General features: G+C 43.0%; 1 long non-coding RNA gene across 1 annotated transcript; it reads left to right on the top strand.

Moving 5' to 3' along the window:
• Window positions 1-1,041: 1,041 nt before the first annotated feature.
• Window positions 1,042-7,622, top strand: LOC140323632 (uncharacterized). The gene is made up of 3 exons (XR_011919414.1): window positions 1,042-1,346; window positions 1,507-1,695; window positions 7,277-7,622. It is a non-coding gene; the product is annotated as an uncharacterized lncRNA (long non-coding RNA).
• Window positions 7,623-9,489: the final 1,867 nt, after the last annotated feature.

Here is a 9,489-nt window from a genome sequence, read left to right as displayed (position 1 = left end):
TGGGTTTTATTACGCATACTGTAGGCGTACGTGCAAATGCATAGCGTACACACGTTTTCCAGTAGGCGGGAGTAAACCCGGAAGTTTCATATCTGGGTTACCATGCATGCACATTTAAATGTGTGTTTATGCATCATGCATGTCTGCACATTTTTAAATGTGTTTTTATGCATCATGCATGCATGACTGCACATTTAAATGTGTTTTTATGCATCATGCATGTCTGCACATTTTTAAATGTGTTTTTATGCATCATGCATGCATGTCTGCACATTTAAATGTGTTTTTATGCATCATGCATGTCTGCACATTTAAATGTTTTTTTTACGCATCATGCATGTCTGCACATTTAAATGTGTTTTTATGCATCATGCATGCATGTCTGCACATTTAAATATGTGTTAAGTCTGCTTCTCATATTCCTCAGCCAAACAACTTACGGTCTTTAATCCTTCACATGTCCTAAACCCTTGTTTGTAACAACTTGAAATTTTGAGGGTACACTGGGTATCCTACTAGCTACTACTAAACCACATTTCTTGGAGGTTGTTGCTGTTTAAAAAGCAAGCGCATCTAGGTGGCCACTAGCCACTTACCTAGCAAGGAGAATTGGGGTGTTACCCCATTAAGCTCAATCAGAGGTTGATTATTTGAAGAGCACTAATTAGCCTCCTCGCTATCACGCAAGGCTGGAAATTATCTTTCTTTGTCCGGAGGACAGTGGAAGCCTTCTGGGCGAATATCCTCTGGATAGCTGAGACCACAATCCTGATTTTGGTGAAGGCACATCATTCGACTGTCTCACATAGATATTCACATTTTTTGTATTGATCCACTTCTTTGTTTGTTGTTTGTTTTTTATTCCCGTGTCAACAAAATAAATCCACATGTGCATTATCTGACCTAATGCAATAATTGTTTTTACAATGGTTTAACTAGGATTAAGCTTAGTGGGGTGGCAACCGGAGGATTCTTAGTAATAGTATACCCATATATATCTGCATACAAACTTAACAAACAGTTTACAATTGCAACCAAACTATGTCAATTTGCAACAGAAAATATATCAATCAATCAATCAGTGATCTCTTTTTTGTTTTTAAGAGGTATTTGTTTGGTTGTTGTCAAAATAATCCACGTTTTGTTTCTTTTTTTCTTTAGACAATGATTATGCGGTGCTATGACCAGCAGCGGTCAATTTTTGCGGATTGTGGAGAGGCTGGCAGACAGGCTCTGGACCCCAGCAGGTACGCGTCCAACTGTGGTCCAAATCCAACACACTTGGAATGATCTGAAGTGGAGGAGAGTGGATTTAGTCTGCAAAGTGGGGGACCGCATCTTGTCTGGTAAATTTAGCATTTTGTCTTCTCCTCTTGTTAAGGAGTGGTGTTTCAGAATGTTTGTTGTTTCTATAAAGTAGTATTGTTTAGCCTAGAACTGTTTGGTTTTCACTTCCTATATTTTACTACCCTTATAAATTTTGGATGTTTGGTTTTGTTATTACAGCCAACTCTCTATCACGCCGCCGGCTGCTCGTCTTAGAACGCCTATACAGGTGTTTGGCAGTGGCACAGGTGCTGGAGGAGGAGGCTTCCACCGCAGAGGATGAGCCTGCCACGGAGGTTTTGCCCATCCGGGAGGAGGCACCATCTTCAGACGAGGGAGAAGAGGCGGCCTAGGCCGGGGACATTACCTGTAAGCTAACCTTACAATCACCTTTATGCCTGGTGACAGGGTTAGGCATGTGGTGGACCGAATGGACAAATTACTGGCCAGGGCTGGACAGGACCCAGCTGTCTTGGTCCATGTTGGAACCAATGAGAGTATAGATGGAAGATGTAGGATCCTTAAAAATCAGTTTAAGGAACTAGGTTTCAAGCTGAAGAAAAGAAGAAGAAGAAAAGAACCTCCAAGGCTATACTCTCTGGAAAATTACCTGTGCCATGCGCAACACAGGAAAGGCAGAGGGAGCTAAGGCAGCTAAACGCATGGCTTAAGTCCTGGTGTAGAAGGGAAGCCCTCCTAAGAAGGTTCCAAAACATTTTTTAAAAAAAACTAAAACCTAGATTTTGTGAATGGTATTTTATTTGAAGTGCACATTAAAAATCTGTTTCCAGCCTTGCCAATCCAATTCACTCCTTTACAAAACAAAACAAAAAAACATAAAATATCGAACATTCTCTTATCCTACATCAACCTGTTTGGAAGCTTGGCCGAGTTTTCTCCATTCCTGCATTGGTCACTTCATTAGCCAAATATCCTGTGACCTTAAAATTGACAGAATTGGGTATGTTAGATATGTCCTCTTCAAAAATATGTAATTGTAACATCATTCAAGAATACATTTGGCATAGACTACACAGCTGAACACCTTAGTAGGTCATTTTAACCAACAAAAATGTAGTTGACCTATTAGCAAGCTCATTTATATGTTACAGGCAAGTGTCAGAGAAGTGAGGTGTGCCATATTTGGTCCCTAGACATAACTTGATTTGTGCCCATTTAGTGAACAAAGATGCAATTGTGTATTTGGAAATAATGTTTAGCTTTTTTTAAGGTCATTACAGCAATACTTGTAGAGTATTGAGCTGAGACTTCTTACTTGATTAAAATTACTATGACAAATTTTCAAACTGGAACAGTCAACTAGGATTAGATAGCAAAACTGCATTTGGAGCAAACTTGGGCCACATTAAAAGAAACTTAGATAGGTAAAGTGCGAGGATCACTAACCTGTAGACATTGGGCAAACACAAAATAGAGATTCAGCTATCTTATACAAACAAGTGTCTTCTGACAGGACCTCAACTGATACCCACACCGTAGGTCTCATGGGGTCCGTAAAAAACTGAGTGAAGAATAAGACAGGAAGAATGTGGCATCCGGCATCCATCTACATACTTCGCCCACACCAGGCACGGCAACAGGCCACTTCAAAAGCCTGGTTGCGGCACAACTCCACATCCCAGCCGCAGGGCACCTCCACATTCCGGCTCCGGGGCACCTTCACATCCCGGGAGAGAGGCACCTCCACAGCCTGGCTACAAGCGCAGCCCACACCAATAGCCTGGCCTCAGCCACAGGCCACCCCAACAGCCCAGCCCCGGGCGACCTCCACAGCCCGATGATTTATTGCCCGCATGTTAGGAGGTGGGCGGGCAGGGGCACAAGGTAGGCTTTGCAGGGGCACTGGGTGGGTGGGCAGGGGCACAGGGTGGGCTTGCAGGGGCACAAATTGGGCTTGCAGGGGCATAAGGTAGGCAGGCGGGCACAAGGTAGGCAGGCAGGGGCGTGGGGTGGGCTTGCAGGGGCATATAAGGTGGGCAGGCAGGGGCACAAATTGGGTGGGCAGTAGCACAAGGTAGGCTGGCAGGGGCATGGGGTGAGCAGGCAGGGGCACAAGATGGGCGGGCAGGGGCACAGGGTGGGCTTGCAGGGGCACAAGGTGGGGGGGCATGGGCATAAATTGGGCTGGCCAGGAGGGTGGGAGGCCAGGAGGTGGAGGTGGCCAGGCAACAGCCGGGGTACAGGGTGGAGCCGGGGCTGACAGGACCCATTGGGATTCTTCTCCCAGAACCAGAAACCAGCAGACTTTAATATTCTACAGAGGCACATGATATATCACATCAAAATGAATGAATGTGGAGACAAATCTTTACATATCAAAAGTCCCCAATATTTCACACAGGCAAAATTATATTTTACATTCATACAGAAATTGGAGCCTACTTTAAATATTTAACTCAATAAGCAGGCAGACATTCCCAAAGGAAGACTGCACCAGAAACATCTCCCTTGATGCAAGTCAAAAGAAGGTAAAAATACACTAAAAAGGTAATTCTAAAAAAATGATCTCATATTTCACCCCAAACATAAATAAGTAAAAACACAGTCCAATTTTGTTCTCAATGCTAATGACTAAACTGTTGCAATCCCCAAAAATTGCCAAAATAAATTAACATTGGTAATTAGGTCATGTAAAAGGATTGAACTTGGTTGCCAAGCATCAGAGTCATCCCCGTAGTCCACCCCTACCACCGTTTCTGGCCCAATGAATGGCAACGCCAATCTTTCGTACTCCCTGAGATGCTGCACAAGATGTTCATGATAGGTCCCACTACTTCCGGCCTCTGTGCCCAGAACCTTTTTGACGTATCTGAAGATGTCACTCACACGTTTTTTGACACTGGGTAATAGTCCGTTGTGTAATGCCCACTGCATTAACACTCCTGGCAATTTCCTCCCAGAGTCCCTGCCTTACAGCATGGGAGGTCTGAGAGTGCAAGCCCCCATGAAGTCGAGGAAAATGTTGAATGTAGGACTCCATGAGGGCTGCATTTTGCTCAGGAGTGAAGCTGGTTGCCTGGGAAGCAGAATCCCTAGGTCGGCTCAAACTGGCTTAGGTGCCAGGATGAGGGCCCAGGGGCCTAGATGTTACTTGGCCTGCTTCACATGGCAACCTAGCTGGCCTGAGGGAGCTGCCTGTTGGTCTATGGACTGAAGACCCTGGGTTGGTGGTGACGGTGGTGGCCATTCACCATGTTACTAAAAGGAAAAAAATAAAACAGTTATGGGACAACACACCAAAAATATTTTTGGAGGAATAAAGTAAATGGTGTATTCTTACTTTCAGTTCTGTATTTCTTGTAGCAGCCTTCTGGTTTGTGGTGTTTTCTTTCTTTGTGTCTTGAAATTTTTTGTTTGCATGCAGAATGGCTAAGAAGTTCTGTGAAAATACATAGGGATACAGTACATGCGTATGTTCATGTGCGCATGTTCATGCGCGTTATGTGAGCACGTTCTTTTGCTTGCTCCAATATTCGCCGGGGCGAGGATTGTGCATGTTGTTATCATGGAAGGAGACATTGCTGAAATATTACTATTAACTATTTGCTGTTGTGGCAACAACCACAATTCTTCTGGTTACTGCAGAGGAGGAGCAGCAACAACCCGAGGAGCAGCCTTCAACTTCACGACGGGTCCGGGAGCCACGCGTTTTCTTAGAGTGTAGCCAACTTGATAGTATCCCAAGTGACCAGAATGTCAAAAGGCTGTTCAAACCTCCTCAGCCTTAATTTGTGGACTAAGCCGGCCTACAGATTCCAGGGTTTTTATGAAGGTCATAAATGCTATTGTGGACCTTGTCCCACTATATATTCAATTTCCTCAAACAGCTCAGGAGTGGAGGAAGGTAAAGATGGACTACTTCGGGAAAGCAGGCTTTCCTAATGTTTTGGGGGCAATTGATGGCACCATGTGGCAATTCGGGTCCCTAAACGGCAGGAAATCGCCTTTGGCAACCGGAAGCGATATCATTTGCTGAATGTACAACAGGATTGTAATGCCAACAGGAAAATCACGAGTGCAGGCACAGGTTTCACAGGATCATGCCATGATGCCTATATACTGCGTCAGACAGCCCTTTACCAGAAATTCTTCTCTGGAGAAATGCCTGGTCGCTAGTTAATAGGTAATGTATAATGTCATTACTGTAATACAACTAACATTAGTAAAATCATAATGACACCTATTATGTTGCTATGTCCCTTTGCATTGTCAGAATGCCTAGCTATTACCTATTTTGTATATATGTCATATTTTGTTCTAATATCTAATTTAGCAAATAGTTTATAAATATTGTACAATATTGGGAGTAGTGTTGTTGTTCAAATTTGGGTCGTCCTAATGTTCGAACGGAATATAGCTGTTCGAATTCGGGTCAAACCGACCCGAATTTTGTTGGATTCGACTCCCTGAATCTGGCCCTCCCACAATGCCTAGGGACCTACTCCATAATGCCTAGGGCCCTCCAATAACAGCAGGGATGCTCTCCTCCATGTTTGTTGTGGCAGGCAGCCGATTGGCTGTCTGTCACTGCATGACACACAGGCAGCCATTGGCCTATATAAGGCCAGGACGTGCCTGCATTTACCACTCCTGACAGAGATTTGCTAGCATCACAACCTTTCTGTGCTGCTTGGCTTGCTTTGTCAAAGTAAAAATAAGTGCTTTACTTAGACTGTGTGACACTCACACTATTAGTCAGATAGATTGTTGGATTGTACTGTATTGGTGCAGTCCTGAAATCCACTGTACTCAGATAGGTAGAGTGTTTCACTGTTAGATTGATAAATACATAGAAAGATACATAGATAGATAGTCAGTGTGTTACATACACACAGCCCAAGGCAGGGTACCCACCCTGACTGCGTGCACAGTATCACACTTGTACTGAGAGACAGTCACAGAGATGCAGTGTATACTGCAGTATAAAGTTTGTATACTGTGCTGCATATTACAAGCGTCACCACTGAAGGAAAGTGCTGCATACAACACACACAGCGCACTTGCATTTTGGGTGTAAACCCCCCCCCCCCCTTCAATAAAAAAAATCCACCTACTGTACAATTTTACACTTTGTCAAGCATATTAGCTCCAAAGTATTTTGCAGGGTGTCAAGCCACACAAAAAATTTGTGCAAAGAGGAAGGGGCAGCTTTGGCAGGGGTGGCAAGCAAAACAGTATGAGTTTGTTTTTAGCTGCAGACCCGAGAACAAGAAGCGCTGCTGTTGGTGGTGGGCATCTATTATTACCACATTATGAACAAGAGGTTGAAGAGTGCATGACCCAGCCTGGGCAAAGTGATTGTACCCCCTCTTCATCCCAGTCCCGGGCACAAGCCTCACAGGTGTCCCAAACAGTCCATGATACACCTGTTCCTCCTAGTTCTTCATCATCGGCTGTAAAGTCTCGTGTACAGTAGTACGTAGAGGAGTCCCACCGAGGGGTTGGAGAGGTGGAGCTACAAGCATCCTTTCAAGATGCTCAGTTGTTTCAGTCATCTGACGAAGAGAGTTCCAGAGGAACTCGAGTCAGAGGTGCACCAACATCCCGCCTCTCAAAGCACAGCAGAGGGACGTCGCGTCAGGGATGAACTTATTGCCATTGTCTTTGCGCGTGAGTATTTACATATGTTTGCAATGCATGCATTACATATTTCAGCACATCATTTTTGGGTTACAAACCAACCTAGGAGTTTAAGTCATAGCTAGCACACTTTAATCGTTTGGGAAATGAAATAGCAGACATATTTGTGTAAGAGCTGGGCCTTTGTGTGACACTTTACAAAAACACATTGCCAAACTGAGGCAGAGTGCAATTTAGTGCAGATTTGGGCAAGCATTGCTTATGTAGCCAGAAAAGCATGAAAAATACAATCCAGCACCATGTAGTTGCTGCTTAACACATCCTAATAATGTAATCTATTTTTTTACAGGGCGATAACATCCCTCTGCTGTGCTGCCAAGCCTCTGGAATGTCACCTCACAGACTACTGTACATTTGTGGATGATATTGCTTTCGGTTTAAGGAGAAATCCACCTTTATGTTCCTCCACTCCCAAGCTGATGTAAGGAAGTAGACCAAGGTCTAAAATGGCATTTAAACTTTCAGAAACACAGAGGAACCTGTAGACTGGCTCAGTGCAAATAAGGGGGACGTGGTTTGAAAGGACTCCCTTGCTAAAATATAGAGGGGCCAGGAGCCTTGTCATTCTTGGCACAGCCTGGCTTCTCTCGGTTTGAGTTTGTTGGCACAAAGCAATAAAATATTTTTGGCACTAAGTTAAATTGTTCCTGGCATTTTTCAATACGAAATTACTAATACGATTAGAATCATGTAAACAAATAAATAGCATACTATCAGGTATTTAATAGTGCTTGACCCTGCTTGTGAGCTTGTCAATCAATGTGGTTTGATGTTGGGCTTGGCAACCTGGACCTCCTTCCATTACCATCAGTGTTAAGCTACGTACACACGGCAGATTTTTATCGCCCGATAATCGGCATCGGCCAATTATCGGGCGAAAATCTTCCGTGTGTACAGTCGGTGTCGTCCATCGTCCGGACGACCGACCTGCCGGATCCACGGACGATGGACGACAGCCGATCGTAATGAAAGGGAAGGGGAGAGCGCGCAGCAGGGTGCCGCTCCGTCGCTCTCCCCCCTCCCCTCTCCATAGAGCATGAACGGTGCTGTATGTACAGCATCGTTCATGCATCTTGCAGCCCCTTTGTCGTTGGAAAGGATCGTGAAAGATCCTTTCCAACGACAAAAATTGCAAGTGTGTACGCAGCTTAAGAATGAGTATGCAACCCAGCTGGACAACTAATTGTGACAACCTGTTTGGTCAGCAAGTGGAAGTGTGTTTGTATACAATAGGGCTAAGATCAGGCAGCACAGCACAATGAGAACAAACCTATAACACTACTACAAATGAACAGAGGAGTTGTGTGGCAGCAAATCAACATGAGTGCAAATGTCAGACTAAGAAATTAAAAAAAAAAAAAAAAAAATGAAAAGAAATAAAAACCATGACAATTTACTCATAAAAGAAATATGTTCAAATTACATTCAAATACCAATATGTGACAATATGACTTTGAGAATGGGACAAAGGCAAACATTCCATTTATTATCCAGTGCCCAAGTTGGGCCTCCTTGATATGAATCTGGGCATGTTTTTCCCAGACATTTGTAACTGTAAGCGGCATTATTGTTATGTATTATGAGATTACATCATGAATACATTTGATTTTTTGCCAAAAAAACCCTTCCTTTCGTGGTTTCTCTAATTACGTAATTTCAGGGTTGGTAAACTGGCCTGTTAAAAAGGGCCATATTATATTTATCATTTAAACACACCAGGAGAACATCCTATATTGTGTTCCACTTATAGTTGAAAGACACAGTTATAGAATTTTTGTGATCAGATGGTCAGATCTCAGAATTTTTTCCTAGTAAAAAAATGTTACCACTCCATTCTTCCAAAATTCTACTTCAAAGCTGTCAAATTCTACAGTGTAAATTTATTGTATATACTCTGACAGCTTTCCAGTGTTGCTCTTGAACCCACCTATTTATTAATTTAGCACAGTGTTCTGCACACTTGTAGGAGTATTTCCATGATTTTTTTGTTGTTATATTTGGCTGCTCTACAAGTACTCCAGAGACCAGAATATAACTTAGAAATTTCCTTCTATTGACTTTAATGGAAATCAAATATGGCTGTTGAATCAGCTTAAAGATTGGAGTCAATTCAGGTGAACTGTCAGTGAAATGAACAGAGTCAAATTCAGGCAACACTGTAACAGTATTTTATAAAGTTCATACCATATAAACTATGGCTTCCAGACAGCAATTTGTCAAACTGTTTCTATAATACTTTAAATTTTAAATCAATTAATGACCATTTTAGTGGATTGCTGGCAATAAATAGACCTTTTCGGTGATTGGCTGCCTTGCAAACAGCTGTTTGCAAGCGAGTTTGCCCTGCTAATATATGGTCTTTATGTAATATAACAATATGTTGTTTCATCCTTGACAAGTTGGTGCTCGTGGTGTTTTTAGAATTCCTCCCTTATCATTGTCCTTGTTAGAAGGGAAAATATTTAAGAAAAACGTACATAAAACACAAACACCTCTATGCAG

The sequence above is a fragment of the Pyxicephalus adspersus genome, chromosome 2 (genome assembly GCF_032062135.1).
Source record: "Pyxicephalus adspersus chromosome 2, UCB_Pads_2.0, whole genome shotgun sequence".
Lineage (NCBI taxonomy): Eukaryota > Metazoa > Chordata > Amphibia > Anura > Pyxicephalidae > Pyxicephalus > Pyxicephalus adspersus.
Note: the sequence above shows the minus strand (reverse complement) of the source record. Positions and strands in the feature narration are given on the sequence as shown.